The sequence below is a fragment of the Saimiri boliviensis genome, chromosome 15 (genome assembly GCF_048565385.1).
Source record: "Saimiri boliviensis isolate mSaiBol1 chromosome 15, mSaiBol1.pri, whole genome shotgun sequence".
Taxonomy (NCBI): Eukaryota; Metazoa; Chordata; class Mammalia; order Primates; family Cebidae; genus Saimiri; species Saimiri boliviensis.
The window spans coordinates 45,045,724-45,067,073 of NC_133463.1; the positions used below are offsets into that span (position 1 = coordinate 45,045,724).

Below are 21,350 nucleotides of genomic sequence, written 5' to 3' on the forward strand. Positions count from 1 at the left end.
GGTATGCCAATACTTAACTTGAGATTTAGAGAGATATAGCAGTTATTTTCACCTCTTGAAGTCCTGCTTCAGGAACTTCTACTAGTACTTCAAGAAGCTTACTAGAATTTCTAACAATTTTATTGTACCTACTAGATTACATATTCATCAACCTGCCACCCCTTAGGAACACTGAGAATTCCATAGTCATGATAGCCATTTCATGAAAGATGGCAATGATACTTTAAAAATCCTTAACAAAAACTTCCAGAAATGAAGATGAAGCTCTTCCAAACATTTGTGATCAACCAACATAAAATTTCCCTCAAGCCCCGAAATATTACTCCTGCAGCAAGAGCCATGAAAATGACTGTGTTGGCCGGGCGCGGTAGCTCACGCCTGTAATCCCAGCACTTTGGAGGCCAAGTCGGGCAGATCACCTGAGGTCGGGAGTTCAAGACCAGCCTGAACAACATGGTGAAACCCAGTCTTAAAAAAATAAAAAGACTGTGTCATCATTCTCTGTTCACAAAAGGGGTTGGGTCAGATAATGTGGCTCGAGAAGGAAAAATGTACAAGTTCCTTTGGATAAACTGCTCAAAGTAGTTTAAAAAAAATGACTGTGTCATCATTCTCTGTTCACAAAAGGGGTTGGATCAGATAATGTGGCTTGAGAAGGAAAAATGTACAAGTTCCTTTGGGTAAACTGCTCAAAGTAGTTGCACTACTTATAGTGGGTCAGTAATTTTTTTTTAATTCTTTTTTTTGTTTCTTTTTCTTTTTTTTTTTTTTTTTACCTTTTTCCTCAGAAATTCTTGTTTTGAGGGTAAGTAGTAGTATCTGCAAATAGGAAGATGGTCAACACAAGTAAGGTAGGCAAGTTGTTCTCCCATTGGTGAAATGAGAATCAGGTCATTATTTTGGCTTGGTAAGTTTTTTGACTGAGGTATATTTCCCCAGGCCAGTCAGTCACATTCAGTGTTGCACATTGCAAAGTTATTATGCCTCACTGGTCAATGGAACAGTTAGGCTCATTGAACAAGTACAATTCAGGTACAGCCTGCTTTTTTCTTCTATTTAAGTAACCTGACCTAACAGCCATGGGATTCTGTTGTTGACTCTTAAACATTTCAGGATTTTCAGGTTTGCTCAAGATACGTAAATGATCAATTTGTGATTCAGAGATCTCTTCCTTCTCACATGCTCCATGTTACTTTGGTTAGTAGATTGATATCTCCAAGTAAGAAAACCAGGATAATAGAGATACTAAATAATTTGCTCAAGACCTCACAACATAAATACTGAAGTCCTCTATGGTAAAATTATGTATGACTGGTGCCCCTCATTTGTGGATGTCTATAGAGACAAAATTGCACTGTCACCCAGGCTGAAGTGCAATGGCATAATCTTGGCTCACTGTAATCGCCACCTCCCGGGTTCAGGTGGTTCTCCTGCCTCAGCCTCCCAAGTAGCTGGGATTACAAGCGTGTACCACCATGCCTGCTAATTTTTGTATTTTTAGTAGAGATGAGGTTTCACCATGTTGACCAGGCTGATCTCAAACTCCTGACCTCGGGTGATCTACCCACCTCAGTCTCCCAAAGTGCTGGGGTTATAGGTGTGAGCTGCTGCGTCCAGCCTGGAAAGGGTTTTGTCAGTACTAACCACAGTATTATTCAAGAGAAGTTTGTTTTTTGTTTTGTTTTTTTGTTTTTGTTTTGTTTTGTTTTTCTTTTTCTCTTTTTCTTTTTTTTTTCTCTTTCTTCTTCTTCTATTCAAGAGAAGTTTTAATGGAAATTCGTTAACAACTATTGGGGGTTATTAGACCAGCTTCGTAAGGTTAGGAAAAAATTCCTGGAACTAGAGAGTAGAGGGTGACCACAGAAGAAAGGTGGAAAGGTGTGTTCTAGGAGGAGTGAAGAGTACAGAGACCCTAAAGAAACACAGAGACAGAAACACATGGGTGTGAAGTGAAATCATCTTGGAATTAACATTTGGGGAGTGGCAGATGATATTGGATAAGCAGGGGCCAAATGATGGAGAACAAGTAAGTGGTGGGAACCCATTGAAATATTTTAAGCAAGGAAATGACATGATTAGACTCTTTTTAGATAGAAAGGTTCCTGCCATCATATAAACCAGAGAATGGAATTGAAGACTAGAGAGACAGCAGTATAAGTTATGATGTTATTGCAATAGAACAGGTAAGAGATGAAAGCTTAAAAGTCCAGCAGACATTTAGAGAATAATCTGGATTGGAGATATTTAGATATACATTTGGGAATTATCCATTTATAAGAGGTTAGGCAAAATCAGAGTAAGCAAAATGAACTATAGAGACCACGCAACATGAGAAGAGATAGAGAACTTAAAATTCTGTGACAACTGGGCACAATGGTTCATACCTGTAATCCCAGTACTTTGGGAGGCCGAGGCAGGTAGATCACTTGAGCCCAGGAGTTCAAGACCAGCCTTGCCAGCATGGTGAAACCTCGCCTCTGCTAAAAATACAAAAATTAGCCGGGCATGGTGGCACATTCCTGTAATCCCAGATACTTGGGAGGCTGAGGCATGAGAATTGCTTAAACCTGGGAGGAGAAGGTTGCAGGGAGCTGAGATCATGTTAGTGCACTCCAGACTGGGCAACAGAGCAAGACTCTGTCTCAAAAACCAAACAAAAAAAATAAGAAAAAGAATTTTGTGACAAAGCATCTTTTTTCTGCTTATAAAACTATTTCTCTGAGAAAGCATCATTTAAGGAGCAGATGCAAGGAGGGGATCCTGAGGAGATCTCACATCTAATAATCCTCGTTTTCTTTTTTTTCTTTTTTCTTTCTTTTTCAGTTGGCCCAGCCCAACCAAACCCAATTCAGGTTAGGCTAGGCTAGGCCCAATAATCCTCGTTTTCGAAAGTTCTTCTTTATATATCCAACTGAGGTCTTTCATGCTTTAATCAAAGTCTGTTTCTTCTGTTCACTCTCCAGTTGAGATAGAAAGCAGCTGTTCATCATCTTGTATATAACAACCCTTCCTGTGCTTAAATACTGTTATTAAGAAACCTAGTAGTCTTCTCTAAATTGGGCTAAATAATTTCTAGCTCCTATTTTTCCAACCCTTTAATCATCTCTGTGACTGTCTGTTGAATCCCTTCCACTTTCTCCACATCCCTCGTTAAGTAGTGGAGTCTGTTGCTGGACATTGCACTTTCAAGATTCACTGTGAGGCTCATGAGATAATTTTCTTAAATTTCTTGTGTAATAACCTAATGTATCAGTGCTGTGCTAGGACTGCTCCATGTTTACTAGGATTTTTCATAAGCCAGTTTATTTTGGTTTGCCTGACTGGCTAAAATAAGTTTTTGTATTTATCGTTAACTTTAAATCTCTGTGGCATTTCAAGGAGATAATTTTCTTTTTCTTTTCTTTCTTTTTTTTTTTTTTTTTTTTTTTTGAGATGGAGTCTGGCTCTGTTGCCTAGGCTAGAGTCACTGGTGCATCTTGGCTCACTGCCACCTCCCCCTCCCGGGTTCAAAGGATTCTCCTGCCTCAGCCTTCCAAATAGTTGGGGGACTATAGGTGCACACAACCACACCCAGCTAGTTTTTGTATTTTTTAGAGACGGCGTTTCACCATATTGGCCAGGCTGGTCTCAAACTCCTGACCTCATGATCCACTTGCCTCGGCCTCCCAAAGTGCTGGGATTACAGGTGTGAGCCACCACATCCAGCCAAGGAGATAATTTTCAATACCTTTATGCGGTTGAATGAAATAAGTTGGTCTGATCCTGTTCTCATAGATATCAGTTGGGATAGGAGGTAAGAGTTTTGCATGGACTCGAGGTATGTGCATAGATGACATAGACTGTGGTCTTTTTCTTCTTCTGTTATTGTTTAACCTGTAAAATCAGATTCAAGTGTAAATGTGAAGTAACTTCCCTTATTTCGTGTACCTTACTATATTGCTCATTGACTGCCCACATGTCTATCTCTCTTATTCCACTTGAGCTTCTTGAAGAAGGAGCACAATCCTGGTTGTCTTATATTCCCAGTCAACTTTTTATCTCAAGGAGAGTCACATTGGACTCCTGTCTCAAGTGTGGAAAGGAAGGTCTTGACCAGCAATGGCACTAGAGTTTCATCTTGCTTGTTGGCTCCAATTGAATATCACTAACTTAGTTATTGCTGAGTAATATGATGTTAAGGATTCTGAAGAGATTACTGGCACATCAAAAAAATGCTATGGCAAATTGGCATTGTTGGGAATTGGAATTGTGAATTGTGGTGGCAAATTGTTTACTGTGGACAAGGAACATAAAAGAGAAGGTATAAGCAGCCCATATTTGTCATAAACAACAACAGGAATTATGTCTTCATTCCTAAAAGATGCTTTGGTCCCAGCTAGTTACAGACTATCCTGATGAGAAAGAAAATAGCACTTTGTTCAGTTTATAGACCACAGCAAAGACCACAGAAAATCTTAGAGGTCACAGCCCTACTAAGATACCCACCCACCTACTCATTTGCCCAATTATACAAGTTCTGTTTTTAGTAGCTCTTAGAATTTGGGTGAGTACTAATCTGCATGGTTGTCACACATGGTTCTAAAATGTTACTGCAAGAGTTTTGCTCATGGTTCTTTCTTGAAACGCCTCAGAAAATAGTTTTAGTTTGACTTAAAAGCAAACAAAAATCTCTATGATAGAGATTTTTGTTTGTTGTTTGGGGGAATTTTGGGAAATTAAAGAATTCAGCTGCCACTTTAAAAGTTCCACAAGCCGGGCGCGGTAGCTCAAGCCTGTAATCCCAGCACTTTGGGAGGCCGAGGCGGGTGGATCACGAGGTCGAGAGATCAAGACCATCCTGGTCAACATGGTGAAACCCCGTTTCTACTAAAAATACAAAGCATTAGCTGGGCATGGTGGCACGTGCCTGTAATCCCAGCTACTCAGGAGGCTGAGGCAGGAGAATTGCCTGAACCCAGGAGGCGGAGGTTGCGGTGAGCCGAGATCATGCCATTGCACTCCAGCCTGGGTAACAAGAGTGAAACTCCGTCTCAAAAAAAAAAAAAAAAAAAAAAAAGAGATCTGATAATATAGGTAAATTGTTATGTTGACAGCATATTGTCAAATGATATATTAATAAAGAAACAGGCCAGGTGCTGTGGCTCATGCCTGTAATCCTAGCACTTTGGTAGGCCGAGGCGGGTAGATCACCTGAGGTCAGGAGTTCAAGACCAGCCTGGCCAACACGTTAAAACCCCATCTCTACTAAAAATACAAAACTTAGTGGGGCATGGTGGTGTGCGCCTGTAATCCCAGCTACTCAGGAGGCTGAGGCAGGAGAATCGCTTGAACCTGGGAAGTGGAGGTTCCAGTAAGCTGGGATCACAGCACTGCACTCCAGCCTGGGTGACAGAATGAGTCTCTGTCTCAAAAAAAAAAGAAAGAAACAACTAGAACAATAAAAATATTGTGACTAGGCCGGGCGCGGTGGCTCAAGCCTGTAATCCCAGCACTTTGGGAGGCCGAGGCGGGTGGATCACGAGGTCGAGAGATCGAGACCATCCTGGTCAACATGGTGAAACCCCGTCTCTACTAAAAATACAAAAAATTAGCTGGGCATGGTGGCTCGTGCCTGTAATCTCAGCTACTCAGGAGGCTGAGGCAGGAGAATTGCCTGAACCCAGGAGGCGGAGGTTTCGGTGAGCCGAGATCGCGCCATTGCACTCCAACCTGGGTAACAAGAGTGAAACTCCGTCTCAAAAAAAAAAAAAAAAAAAAAATATTGTGACATATTTGTGAGACAGGTAGAGTTTGACATAAAACCTGAACTAAGAGGTAGAACAAACTGAAGAATTAGTATGTTGGGGGTAGCTGGGCGCGGTGGCTCAAGCCTGTAATCCCAGCACTTTGGGAGGCCGAGGCGGGTGGATCACGAGGTCGAGAGATCGAGACCATCCTGGTCAACATGGTGAAACCCCATCTCTACTAAAAATACAAAAAATTAGCTGGGCATGGTGGTGCGTGCCTGTAATCCCAGCTACTCAGGAGGCTGAGGCAGGAGAATTGCCTGAACCCGGGAGGCAGAGGTTGCGGTGAGCCGAGATCGTGCCATTGCACTTCAGCCTGGGTAACAAGAGCGAAAATTCTGTCTCAAAAAAAAAAAAAAAAAAAAGAAAGTATGTTGGGGGTATTGCTGCTGAACCCTGGAATATAGCAAATAGTACTGAAGAACTGTCAATATATTTGATCTTAGATACTTTTATATATTTGCTTGTTTTTTGTTGCTGTTCTGTGCTTCTTCACTTAATATGAGCCTCCGTGTCTAGACTTTGGAGAACAACTTCAAAGATACATAAATCAGTGGTAAATCTAGTGGGTGGACCCTTTATGATGGGTACTGCATCTAAGGTCCTCAACTAATGGCAGAGAGCAGCTCTATAAAAGTACAACTTCACTGTGGATTGTGAGAAAATTCTCTCAGCCTACATTCTTTCTGAGTTACTTCACCCATTTATTTTAATTATCACAAATATAGTAATAACACCAAGTCTGCAGCTGCACCCCAAACCTTTCACAAGAGCTGCTATTTGCTACATGTATGCTCTACTTACCTCTTAAACTCAACAAGCCTAAAATCACTGACGTTACCGTTTCCCTTCAAACCTACTCCTTTTCTGGTATTCTTTATTGCACTTAGTGTTGATGCTACGCCTCACAATAGTCTTGCAGTCTTCCATTTTCCTTATTTCCCACATTCATCCAACCACCAAGTCCTGTCAATTATACCTCCTACTTAGCTCTTAAATCCTTTTCCTACTCTCTGCTTCTGCTGTTACTGCCCTAGTTTGGCCTATCATCCTGTCCTATCCCAAATACTTCAGCAAACCTGTTAACTAGTCTCTTCTAATCTCTGGTCTGCCATACATAAGGCAGACAGACCTATATAGGTAAGAACCTATATGTTTTAATTTTGTTTCCATATTTTATTTGTTTGGATTTTTTTTTTTTTTTTTTTTGAGACGGAGTTTCGCTCTTGTTACCCAGGCTGGAGTGCAATGGCGCGATCTCGGCTCACCGCAACCTCCGCCTCCTGGGTTCAGGCAATTCTCCTGCCTCAGCCTCCTGAGTAGCTGGGATTACAGGCACGCACCACCATGCCCAGCTAATTTTTTTGTATTTTTAGTAGAGACGGGTTTCACCATGTTGACCAGGATGATCTTGATCTCTTGACCTCGTGATCCACCCGCCTTGGCCTCCCAGAGTGCTGGGATTACAGACCTGATTGTTTGGATTTTTTTTAAGGGATGAGGTCTCACTATGTTGCCGTGGCTGGTCTTGAACTTCTGGGCTCAAGCGATACTCTCACCTCTGCCTCCCAACGTGTTAGGATTACAGGCTTGAGCCACTGTGACCAGCCAGTTTCCCTATTTTAAAAGTTCATTGACTCCTCATTGCTTGTAAGATAAAGTTTAAACTTGTTGACATGGAATTCTAGAATTCTGTGATGTGCCCCCATCTAACATTAGATTTTAATCTCTCATCCTCCTCCACTTCTGTCTTTCGACTTGTTCTCTAATAATGGTGCTGTTTCTCTACTGTTCGTGTCTGGAGCACTCTGCCCTGGCCCTTTCTACCTTCTTCCTCATCATTTAGCTAGTTCCTAATTGTTCTTTTATAAAACCTGAGTTTTACTATCTCTTTCTAGAAAGTCTTCCTTCCGGAGGCCGGGCGCGGTGGCTCAAGCCTGTAATCCCAGCACTTTGGGAGGCCGAGGCGGGTGGATCACGAGGTCAAGAGATCGAGACCATCCTGGTCAACATGGTGAAACCCCGTCTCTACTAAAAATGCAAAACATTAGCTGGGCATGGTGGCGCGTGCCTGTAGTCCCAGCTACTCAGGAGGCTGAGGCAGGAGAATTGCCTGAACCCGGGAGGCGGAGGTTGCGGTGAGCCGAGATTGCGCCATTGCACTCCAGCCTGGGTAACAAGAGCGAAACTCCGTCTCAAAAAAATAAAAAATAAAAATAAAGTCTTCCGTCCTACCTACCTACATACATACAGCTTTGTGCCTTTATAATGCCCAGAATTCGTGCCTCTCTTTGCCCTTCCCAAATTATTTTAACATGTCTATACACATATTTGTCTGCACTGTCACGCTGTGAACTCTCTAGAGGGATATCGTGTCGTAGTTACCTCTGTATCCACAACACACTAGCATAGTGTTCTACAGTGGCAATCTTGTTTTTTGTTTGTTTTTGTTTTTGTTTTTGAGACAGAATCTTACTCTCTTGCCCAGGTTGGAGTTCAGTGGCGTGATCTCAGCTCACTGCAACTTCTGCCTCCCAGGTCCAAGCGATTCTCCTGCCTCAGCCTCCCAAGTAGCTGGGATTACAGATGTGTGTCACCACACCCAGCTAGTTTTTGTAGTTTTAGTAGAGACAGAGTTTCACCATGTTGTCCAGGCTGATCTCAAACTCCTGACCTCTGATGATCCACCCATCTTGGCTTCCCAACGTGCTGGGATTACAGGTGTGAGCCACTGCATCTGGCCTATGCTGGTAATCTTTATTGTTGTTGTTTTAGAGACAGAGTCTCCCTGTGTTGCCCAGGCTTGTCTTGGACTTCTGGGCTCAAGAGGCCTCCCATCGTTGCCTCTCAAAATGCTGGAATTACAGACATGAGACTATTAGAATAATCAGTGTAAAAAGAAGAAAATCGCAAGTCGTGCCCCGTTCTTTCTGTCATTGACAGTCTTCAATAAATAGATCATCTAAGTTCAAAAAATATACATTTTTCTTTCTGTGATACTAAAACTGTTTCCATTTTGAATGGAAAAAAAAAAATTTTTTTAAAGATGGGGTTTCACCATGTTGACCAGGCTGGTCTTGAACTCCTGACCTCAGGTGATCCGCCCACCTCAGCCTCCCAAAGTGCTGAGATTACAGACGTGAGCCACTGCGCCTGGCCCTTGAATGAAAATTTTTAAATATAGTTCATAGTATTTCAATTTCTCCTAAATTATCTCCTAAATCTCCCAATAAAAATTGATAACCAAGACTCTAATAAAAGAAATTGACAAGATGAAATTTTTTCATCTGCAGATCTTGGAATCTCTGTCTCCCTTTGCTTAGTAACTTTCCCTGTTTAGTCTCCAGATTAATCAGTTATTTTCCCAGCTACTACATTTTATGTTTGTGTTTGTTAAGCTGTTTGCAAATGTACTTATGGAAGGATTTTATTGAAAAACCATAAACATTATAAGACAACTATAGTTTTTAACCATCCAATTTTAAACCTTTATTGATATTTTTGGTTTTAAAAAGGAAGTCATAGAAATACTTCTTTGCTTATTTTTGAGTACCTGGTGAATTTAAACAATTCATTCTTTGAATATTTTGGTTATTGTGCATTCTATTTTTATTAGAAGACAGGTTTTTTATATTTTGCTCCCTGAAAATTGGAGTGGGCTCTCCTTTAATACAAGCATATGACCATTCCTAAAATACTTACCTGCCAGGATGGAATTGATTAGTGGGGTGTTAGATCAATGTTAGTGCTTTCGGAGAGTTCAGTAAGTGAGAGAATGCTAAGAAATCAAAGAGACCACAGTTGCTCTGTTAGAGCTCTCTGTTGTTTCATTTAATTTTTGCCGTAGACAAATTTTAAATGAGATTGTTTAATGTAAAATTTACTTTTCATGGCTAAGGGACAACCTGAGTAAAAATGTGCCTCTTTCTTGAAATCACATGAGACAAAAAGATGTTCTCTGTCTTTTAAAATACATGTAATTATGCCTTCTGTGACACTTCCTACGAGATTTTTTCACACTCATTCTCTTGCATTTTGATAAAGTAAAAAATCTTTAAAGATTCAAGAATTTTATATAAGTTTATACTTCTTTTAACTAATTTATATAGTCAGAATAATAGTCCTATGAATATCATTCATTCGTTCATTTTTTTCTTGAGATAGAGTCTCACTGTTTTGCCCAGGATGGAGTACAGTGACTCAGTCTCACTCACTGCCACCTTCACTTCCGGGGTTCAAGCTGTTCTCCTGCCTCAGCCTCCTGAGTAGCTGGGATCACAGGCATGCACCACCACGCCTGGCTAATTTTTATATTTTTAGTAGAAATGGTGTTTCAACATATTGGCCAGGCTGCTCTCAAACTCCTGACCTCAGGTGATCCACTCACCTTGGCTTGCCAAAGTGCTGGGATTACAGTTGTAAGCCACCACTCCCGGCCATTCATTCTTGATAGATAGGTATGAAATGAGTAAACAAAGCAACCAATCAATGACATGAGAAAGATGATATGTTTTAAAATTTCTGTGTAATATTTTAAATATGTTATGGTGTACATCTGTGGTTTTATCTGTCAAGTGCTTGTTCTGAGAATTGCCTGTCCCTGATTTTTTTTAAACTTTCATTCTCTTTTTTATTTTTAATTTTATTTTTATTTTTTAATAAAGATGGGGTTTCGCCTTGTTGGACAGGCTGGTTTCGAACTCCTGACCTCAAGTGATCCACCCACCTCGGCCTCCCAAAATGCTGGGATTACAGGCATGAGCCACCATGCCCGGCCAACTTTCATTCTCAAAAGAGATGATCCCTCTTCGATTCTTAACAGAGCTACCAATTCTCCCATGACACTGATGGTCACAGGGGTGGGCACTTGAAACAAGCTGGACCAGTGCATCGTAAATTTTTAATCCAGAAAATAGGGTCATATGATGTCTCCATCATTACAGAAAGAAAAGACAACATAGTCCCTTTTAGTGGCTGAGATTATAAGATGTAAGTCTGAATGGTATTGGTGGTACTGCTGCAGTTTAAAGTGTAAGTTATGAACTTGAAGAGGCTTCTACTGGCCAAAGATAGGATAATTTGAGCATCAATCAAAATATGAGCACCCAAGGCGGGTGAATCACTTGAGCCCAGGAATTTGAGACTATCCTGGGCAACATGGCAAAACCCCCTCTCTGCTATGGAGACAAAAGATTAGCAGGACATGTTGGCACATACCTTGTAGTCCCAGCTACTCAGGAGGCTGAGGTAGAAGGATCACTTGAGCCCAGGAAGTTGAGGCTGCAGTGAGCCATAATCATGCCACTGCACTTCAGCCTGGGCAAATGGAGTCAGACCCTGTCTCAACTCATTAACTCATTATTTTGAGCACTAGTTAATAAAGGAAAATAATTAAGGATTTATCCTCCCTTCTTTGTATTTACTGTACATTAAAGTAACTAGTTGTTTTTTTTTGTTGTTTTTTTTTTTTTAATAGACTCGTGGTCTTGCTGTGTTGCTCAGGCTGGTCTCGAACTCCTGAGCTCAAACAGTCTTCTACCTCAGCCTCCCAAATTGCTGGGATTACAGGAGGAAGTAACTGTGCCTAGCCACTAAGTAGTTAATGAAGAAAGTTCTTTCTTGATAGAGGTATTCTACCTAATAAAGGAAGAGCGAATGATAGACTAAATTACCCTTTTTTTTTTTTTTTTTTTTTTTTGAGACGGAGTTTCGCTCTTGTTACCCAGGTGGGAGTGCAATGGCGCGATCTCGGCTCACCGCAACCTCCGCCTCCCAAGTTCAGGCAATTCTCCTGCCTCAGCCTCCCGAGCAGCTGGGATTACAGGCACGTGCCACCATGCCCAGCTAATTTTTTGTATTTTTAGTAGAGACGGGGTTTCACCATGTTGACCAGGATGGTCTCGATCTCTCGACCTCGTGATCTACCCGCCTTGGCCTCCCAAAGTGCTGGAATTACAGGCTTGAGCCACCGCGCCCAGCTAGATTACCCTTTTTTACAGACTCCTGATGAAAGAATGGATGACCCGAACTGTCCAATACAGTATCTACTAGCTGTACATGGCTTTGAGTGCTTGAAATGTTGCTGGTCTAAATTGAAATGTGTTATAAGCAGTGGCAGGCTGGCAAATGTTTAATGACTGACTCTCTGAAAGGAACAAAACCATGATTTGTGTTGTTTGCCATGGTATAAATACTCCCACCACATCCAGTTTTGAGCTACCAACAAGATGTCATTGAATATAGAGTTGAGATAGAATGCTTACAATGGGTGGCTCCGGCACCCACTGGCTGTGAGTGAAAAAAATCACATCAGACTTTGGAAATTTAATATGAAAAAATATATATATATATAATATCTCTTTAATAATCTTTATCTTGGCTGGGTACAGTGGCTCACCCCTGTAATCCCAGCATTCTGGGAGACCACAGTGGGAGGATCACTTGAGCACCCTCCCCACAAAAAAAAAGAGAAAAGAAAATTAGAGATACATTAGTCAGTTTGCTCCTTTCTGCCCGTGGATGCTGCCGACGAAGCATCGTTAAAGTCTCTCTTCTCCCTGTGATCATGTCTAAGTCAGAGTCTCCTAAAGAGCTGGAACAGCCAAGGAAGCTCTTCATTGGAGGGTTGAGCTTTGAAACAACCAGTGAAAGCCTGAGGAGCCATTTTGAGCAATGGGGAATGCTCACAGACTGTGTGGTAATGAGAGATCCAAACACCAAGCGCTCCAGGGGCTTTGGGTTCAACACATATGCAACTGTGGAGGAGGTGGATGCAATGCAAGGCCACACAAAGTGGATGGAAGAGTTGTGGAACCAAAGAGCTGTCTCAAGAGAAGATTCTCAAAGACCAGGTGCCCACTTAACTGTGAAAAAAATATTCGTTGGTGGCATTAAAGAAGACACTGAAGAACATCACCTACGAGATTATTTTGAACAGTATGGAAAAATTGAAGTGATTGAAATCATGCCTGACAGAGGCAGTGGCAAGAAAAGGGGCTTTGCCTTTGTAACCTTTGCTGACCATGACTCCGTGGATAAGACTGTCATTCAGAAATACCATACTGTGAATGGCCACAACTGTGAAGTTAGGAAAGCCCTGTCAAAGCAAAAGATGGCTAGTGCTTCATCCAGCCAAAGAGGTCGAAGTGGTTCTGGAAACTTTGGTGGTTGTCGTGGAGGTGGTTTCGGTGGGAATGACAACTTTGGTCATGGAGGAAACTTCAGTGGTCATGGTGGCTTTGGTGGCAGCCGTGGTGGTGGTGGATATGGTGGCAGTGGGGATGGCTATAATGGATGTGGTAATGATGGAGGCAATTTTGGAGGCGGTGGAAGCTACAGTGATTTTGGCAGTTACAACAATCAGTCTTCAAATTTTGGACACATGAAGGGAGGAAACTTTGGAGGCAGAAGCTCTGGCCCCTGTGGTGGTGGTGGCCTATATTTTGCCAAACCACGAAACCAAGGTGGCTATGGCGGTTGCAGTAGCAGCAGTAGCTATGGCAGTGGCAGAAGATTTAATTAAGAAACAAAGCTTAGCAGGAAAGGAGAGCCAGAGAAGTGACAGGGAAGCTACAGGTTACAACAGATTTGTGAACTCAGCTAAGCACAGTGGTGGCAGGGCCTAGCTGCTACAAAGAAGACATGATTTAGACAAATACTCATGTGTATGGGCAAAAAACTCGAGGACTGTATTTGCGGCTAATTGTATAACAGGTTATTTTAGTTTCTGTTCTGTGCAAAGTGTAAAGCATTCCAACAAAGGGTTTTAATGTAGAATTTTTCTTTCTTTCTTTTTTTTTTTCTTTTTGCGCCCATGCTGTTGATTGCTAAATGTAATAGTCTGATCATGACGCTGAATAAATGTCTTTCTTAAAAAAAAAAAAAGAAAGAAAGAAAAGAAAATTAATTAATGTAAAAGAAAGTGGCTCATGCTTGTAATCCCAGCACTTTAGGAAGCTGAAGTGGGAGGATCATTTGATGCCAGGAGTTCAAGACTCACCTGGGCAACATAGCAAGACTCTATCTCTACTTTATAATAATAAGAATTTTTAAAAAGAAAAGAAGGAAGTGGAAGTTGATATGCAAAGAAAGAGACTTGAAACTGTGGGAACTGATGTGATTCAGGTCCCTGGGTCCAGTTCCCCAAGATTCACATGTGCTCCAGTATCCTAATCAATTTCTCTTTTTGCTTAAGCTGGTTCACACTGCATCTTTTGTGATGTGCAAATCACACAGTTTGAACCAATAGATAAACATACACTCACCCTAATATCCTATTGGACATTTGAAGCTTTTTTGTGTGTTCTGGGACCAGCTAATCTTTGGTTACTTTTCTGGAGTTGGTACTTGGGCTCCAGGTTGGTTGCCTCCCAATTTGAATAAGTTACTCCACATTTAGCTTAAGATTTAGAAGCTTGCCTTCATCGTGTTGACTGATTATTAATCTTAAAAAGGCTAACTTGCCTTCTTCATGATTTAATAAATTTAAGGTGTTATAACTTCCAGTAGTTGTAAATCTAAAATAACAGTAGTTATTTTTTTTTTTTTTGGTTCTCTAGACTAGTTATCTTCAAAGTATCATGATCTATTGGAATACATGAAGACATAGATGCCATTTTTAATTCTATTTATTTTATCCATACAATAAGTCAATCATTCCTAATTTTTAGTGTAGAGATTGACAATATATTATGATTTATAAATATAATTTATGGGGCCACTTAACTAAAATTTTTTTTTACTCATAGGCATGAGAAATCCAGTTTAGAGATCACTGTTGTCAGCCAGTTTTGAACCTTCCTTTATCACAACTGGCCCAGGCCCAACCTCATTCTTCCAATGGCTTACTTCTTCAAACTGAATTTATGATACTAACTCCCATACTCTTCTGACTCCATCTGGGTTTCTAATCCCATTAACTAACACCAACTTATTATTTACATTAGAAATAAGGCCGGGCGCGGTGGCTCAAGCCTGTAATCCCAGCACTTTGGGAGGCCGAGGCGGGTGCATCACCAGGTCGAGAGATCGAGACCATCCTGGTCAACATGGTGAAACCCCGTCTCTACTAAAAATACAAAAAAACTAGCTGGGCGTGGTGGCGCGTGCCTGTAATCCCAGCTACTCAGGAGGCTGAGGCAGGAGAATTGCCTGAGCACAGGAGGCGGAGGTTGCGGTGAGCCGAGATTGCGCCATTGCACTCCAGCCTGGGTAACAAGAGTGAAACTCCGTCTCAAAAAAAAAAAAAAAGAAATATGATCAGTGCCGGGCGCGGTGGCTCAAGCCTGTAATCCCTGCACCTTGGGAGGCTGAGGCGGGTGGATCACGAGGTCAAGAGATCGAGACCATCCTGGTCAACATGGTGAAACCCCGTCTCTACTAAAGATACAAAAAAATTAGCTGGGCATGGTGGCACGTGCTGTAATCCCAGCTACTCAGGAGGCTGAGGCAGGAGAATTGCTTGAACCCAGGAGGCGGAGGTTTCGGTGAGCCGAGATCGCGCCATTGCACTCCAGCCTGGGTAACAAGAGCGAAACTCCGTCTCAAAAAAAAAAAAAAACAAAAAAAAAAAAACAAATATGATCAGTAATTCCAGAAACCTTCTATCCCTTAAACTGTTATCTAATCAATCACCAAATACTGTTTGATCTACTGCCTACGTGTTTCTTGAATCCTCCGGTTCTCTCTACCTATGGGATATATTATCAAGTCTCACCCTCTTATTGTAATAACCCTTCCTAAGAAGTCTTTCTGCATTCAGATTGGTTTCTCTCTAATTTGTCCTCTACCACGAAGACATATGATCTCTTCGAAACATAAATCTGGTCTTGTCCCTCAGGTTTAAGCCTCTCAATCAATGTCTACCGATTGCTCTTAAAGCTCAAAATCTTTAAGTTCTTGCATGATTGCCCTCACCTCCACCTCTCCACTCTTTTCCTCGCATTCTGTCCAAGGCGTACCCCTTCCAGATCTTCCAACACCATACTGCTTTCTGCCTTGAGACCTGTGGATGCTCATAACTTCCTTCCTTGCTGAACAAATTCCTATTTACCTTTCATGTTCCAACTTAAATATCAGTCACCAAGGATACTCCAGAGGAGCTCAGGTCCCAACTTTCAAAACAGGCTGTATTTTTCTTTCAGAGCATTTATGTATTAATATTTACCTGTTCCACCAGGTTGTAAGGTTCAGAAGAGCAGAATTAATATCCACAATGCCAAGCACAACATCTGACACAGAGTAGGTACTAATGAGTATTTGTTGCATTAGTGAACGGACAAATGTCTTTTTTTTTTTTTTTTTTTTTTTTTTGAGATGGAGTTTGGCTCTTGTTACCCATGCTGGAGTGCAATGGCGCCATCTCTGCTCACTGCAACCTCTGCCTCCTGGGTTCAGGCAATTCTCCTGCCTCAGCCTCCTGAGTAGCTGGGATTACAGGCACGCGCCACCATGCCCAGCTCATTTTTTGTATTTTTAGTAGAGACGGGGTTTCACCATGTTGACCAGGATGGTCTCGATCTCTTGACCTCGTGATCCACCCACCTCGGCCTCCCAAAGTGCTGGGATTACAGGCGTGAGCCACGGCTCCTGGCCCCAGACAAGTCTTTAGCTGTGGTTACTTCCTTTCCCTTTCTGTTTCCCTAAATGATTACTTTATGTGTAAATTATCCTATTTATTTTTGTTTATTCATTTATTCTCCAAATAATTGTTGCAGGTTTGTAGTTCTTGCTTATATTGCTTGTATTTTTCAGGATATCATTTGTAACCAAGTAATTCATAAGGTTAGAAGGTTCGTACCTAGACAATCTTGAGTTCTAGTCACTGCTCTACCACTTACTTGTGATGGCGACTTTAGGCAAGTCAATTAATTAGAAGGTTAGTTTGAGGTTTCTATAATAGATGGTAAATAAAACACTCAGTACAGTTCATAGCACCTTGTTGGAGCTCCATTAACGAATGTTCTTTTCTGTCCAACCTCAGTGGTTGAAGGAAAAGGGCTCGGTCCTTGCTCCCTCCAAGATACGGTATAATTTCTTCTCCATAAACTCTAATCAGAAAGGTCTCAGAGCCAAATTTCAAAGAGATCTCTCCCATTTTAATCCCTTATTAACTAAATGAGTCATTAAGTTTTCTATCTGGTGAGTAAAAATTAGATCTGAATTCTGTAATTTAAGCTGTGTGTTTAACAAAGGAGAAAATTACAATTTTCCACAGGACTTAACCTCCTTCTTTCCACAACAATCAAATAGAAGATCAGTCTAGCAACAGGATATGGAGTAGATTCAGGAGTCCGGAAGGAAGCCCACCTAGTAAGCTGTTGTAATAATTAATGTAGGCGTGAGATGGCGAAGTCCTGTTGGCAAGGGAACTAGAAAGGAAGGGTGAGAGAGGGGAAAAATTCTAAAGGGAGAACTTTTCTGATGATCAGTCTGAAGTGGCCACTCTACCTATCATTTTGTTTGTTTGTTTGTTTTGAGACAGAGTCTCACTCTGTTGCCCAGGCTGGAGTGCAGTGGTGCTATCTTGGCTCACTGCAAACTCCACCTCCTGGCTTCAAGCATTTCTCGTGCCTCAGCCTCCTAAGTAGCTGGGATTACAGGCACCCACCACCACGCCTGGCTAATTCTTGTATTTTTGTAGACACAGGGTTTCACCATGTTGGCCAGGCTTGTCTTGAACTCCTGACCTCAGGTGATCCACCCACTTGACCTCCCAAAGTGCTGGGATTACAGATGTGATAAAAATTTATTAAAGAAAGAAAATATTGGCTGGGCATGGTGAGTCATGCCTATAATCCCAGAACTTTGAGAGGCTAAGGCAGGGGAACCACTTGAGCCCAGGAGTTCGAGACCAGCCTGAGCAACATGGTGAAAACTTGTTTCTACAAAAAATATAAAAATTTGCTGGGCATGGTGGTGCGAGCATGTGGTTCCACCTACTTGGGAGGCTGAGACAGGAGGATCACTTGAGCCTGAGAGGTCAGGCTGCAGTGAGCTATGATCATGTCATTGCACTCCAGCCTGGGCAACAGATCAAAACTCTGTCTCAAAAAAAAAAAAAAAGAAAGAAAGAAAGAAAAAAAGAATGTTAATCATGTTTGTCTCAGAATGTTGGGGTCATGTGTGATTTTTATATATATATATATATTTTTTTTTTTTCTTTTGATTCTGGGAATGTGTGATTTTCATTTCATCCTTCATGCTTTTCTGAAATTTCAAGGTTGTATAAATAAGGAACTATAAAATATTAAAATAAGAAAAATGCATCATATAATCATAGATTTCATTCACTCATTTATGAATTTGTTTACTAAATATCTAATGTGTTTAGTACTTAGTATATGCTTAACACTTTCCTCAGTGCTAGAATTAGAAGCTTAAGCCAGGCATGGTAGCACATACTTGTAGTTCCAGCTACACAGGAGGCTGAGGTGAGAGGATTGCTTGAGCCCAGGAGTTCAAGACCAGCCTGGACAACATAGTGAGACCCCATCTCTAAAAAAAAAAAAAAAAAAAGAAGAAGAAGAAGAAGTTTAGAGTTAAATATAAACCATTTCATTGGGAGGTTAGAAAAACTCAGAGAGGTTTTGAGACAACCTTAGGTAGTTAGTGACAGGACCAGAAGAGGAGATAAGTCTTTCTGCTTCTAGACTTTCCTCTTTTTTTTTTTTTTTAATCATTTTTACACCTTGTTCAATAAGGACACAATTCATCCAGCCACATAATCAAGCAGTATGTTTCCTTAGTGGATATTCTTCCATTTCCCTTTGATATACTACCCTCACATTCTTTATTCCAGAGTTCAGTTGTGTACATACTGTTTCTCAGTTCAGAAATGTTCAAAGCAGCTCATCACCTCCAAAATAAAATTTAGACTCTATACCTTCACTTTTAAGGCCTTCCCCAGTCTGGCTTTTACATGCTATCATCCTTCCGTATTTGTGGGTTCTACATCATGGATTCAACCAAACTTGGGATGAAATTTTTATTTTTATTTTTTTTGAGATAGAACCCCCACTCTGTTGCCCAGATACCCAGCTAATTTTTGTATTTTTAGTAGAGTTGGGGTTTTGCCATGTTGACCAAGCTGGTCTTGAACTCCTGACCTCAAGCGATTTGCCTGCCTTGACCTCCCAAAGTGCTGGGGTTACAGGCGTTAGCCACTGCGCTCAGCTAAAAAAGAAAATTTTTTAAAAAAATTTCATCTATACTGAGCATGTATACTTTTTTCTTTCTTTTATTTTAGTTTTTTTTTTTTTTTTTTTTTTTTTTTTTTTTTTTTTTTTTTTGCGGGGAGGGAACAGGATCTCCCTATGGTTGCCCAGGCTGATCTCGAATTCCTGAGCTCAAGTAATCCTCCCACTTTGGCCTCCCAAAGTACTGGATTTACAGACATAAGGCAACTTACCTGGCCTTCACTTTTTTCTTGTAATTATGCCCTAAACAATACAGTATAACAAATATTTACATAGTATTTACATTGTGTTAGGTATAATCTAGACTACTAGATTTAATTAAAGTCTACAGAAGGATGTGCATAGGTTGTATGCAAATACTACACCACATGATATAAGGGTCTTGAACATCCATGGATTTTTGTATTCATGGGGGTCTTGGAACCAATCCCCCATGGATATTGAGGAATAACTCTACTTCTCAGCTATCATATTTGGTCGGCTCATTGTTCATGTGTAGGACATAACAAATTTATCTATTGTTTTTGCCCTTCATGTTTCATGCCTTTTTTTTTTTTTTTCAGCTTTGTTCCTATTATTAAGTAATTTTCTCGACAGAGGTGAGTGGTCGGAGTGGGAGATAGCCAGATAGCCAATCAGTGAGTAGAATTGAACCTTAGGTCATCAGTCACAAGGGCTTAACTTCTGTTTGGTTCACCACTTAATAGGTATGCTATCAATAGTAAATAGCATTGACCCCTTTGAAAAACCTGTGTACTTCACAAGGTTATTGTTCTTCATTTACTAATTCCCATGTAATAAGATAGATTATATAGATTATAGACAGGATCTTACTCTGTTACCCAGGCTAAGGTGCAGTGATGCCAGCATAGCTAACTGTAGCCTCCAACTTCTGGATCAAGCAATCCTCCCACCTCTGCCTCCAGAATAGCTAGGACTGTAGGTGCTTGCCACCACACCTAGCTAACTTCTTAAGTTTTATAGAGATGAGGTCTCACTCTGTTGCCCAGGGCGGTCCTGAGCTCCTGGCCTCAAGCAGTCCTCCCACCTTGGCTTCCCAAAGTGTTGGAATTACAAGAGTCAGCCACTGCACCTGGCTCCCATGTGATGAGTTTTTATTGCATATTTACTACTTAGCAGGCTCTGTGTTAGATACTAGGCATTCATCAGTGAGCAAGATCAATATCATCTCTATGCTCATGGATCTAGGAGGAAAACAGAAAAAAAAGTCAATTCAAAACAAAGCAATTACAAATTGTGACAAATGTTATGAAAAAACAAATGAGAGCAGAAAAGAGAAACTTTTTATTTTATTTTTTGAGACAGGATCTCACCCTGTCACCCAGGCTATAGTACAGTGGTGGTGCAAACAAGGCTCACTGCAGCCTTGACCTCCTGGATTCAAGCCATCCTCCTACCTCAGCCTCTCAAATAGGTGAGACCACAGGTGTCCAACACCATGCCCAGCTAATTTTTTTTTTTAATTGTATAGAGACAGGATCTTGACATGTTGCCCATGTGGATGAAAGAAAAACTTTGGATAAGAATGAGTATGATATTTAGGCAGGGAATGCATTTTTAAAATAGAATAGTATATATAAAGACCCAGAGATGGAAAAGACTATAATATTTGAGGAGTTGAAAGAAAATGCTTGCCAGGGTGAAGTGGATGACTGAGGAGAATGAGGCGAGATGATGTTAGAGAAAAGGCAGAGCTAGATCTGTAGGGCCCCATAGCCATAGTAAGATACAAGGAAATTATTCTAAGGGTTGTGGGACAGTGAGAGGGTTATGACATGGTGTGATTTTCTTTTTTGTGTGGTGGTTTTTCTGTGTGTGTGTGGTTTTTTGTTTGTTTGTTTGTTTTTTTGAGACGGAGTCTCGCTCTGTCACCAGGCTGGAGTACAGTGGCATGATCTTGGCTCACTGCAACCTATGCCTCCTGGGTTCAAGTGATTCTCCTGCCTCAGCCTCCCGAGTAGCTGAGACTACAGGTGCGCATCACCACACCTAGCTAATTTTTGTATTTTTAGTGGAGACGGGGTTTCACCATGTTGGCCAGGATAGTCTAGATGTCTTGACCTCGTGATCTGCCCACCTCGGCTCTCAAAGTGATGGGATTACAGGTGTGAGCCACTGAGCCTGGCTGGTCTGGTTTTCACTTTGAGAAGTTATTCTACCATTTGTGTAGAGAATGGAATAAAGTAAAAGCCACTGAGTGTGGCCCAGGGTAGCCATGTTGAAGGTATGGACTAAGGAATGCAGTGTCAATAGAGGGGAGTAGACATAGTTAAGGGATATTTTGGAGACAAATTATGAAGGCTATATGAAATAATGAATTTAGCAAGCTCAGCAAACTATAAAATGC

At 41.2% G+C, this 21,350-nt stretch overlaps 1 pseudogene; it reads left to right on the plus strand.

Annotated features, from left to right (window-relative positions):
• The first annotated feature begins 12,336 nt into the window (after nt 1–12,336).
• LOC101045646 (heterogeneous nuclear ribonucleoprotein A1-like) lies at nt 12,337–13,323 on the plus strand (annotated as a pseudogene).
• Nucleotides 13,324–21,350: the final 8,027 nt, after the last annotated feature.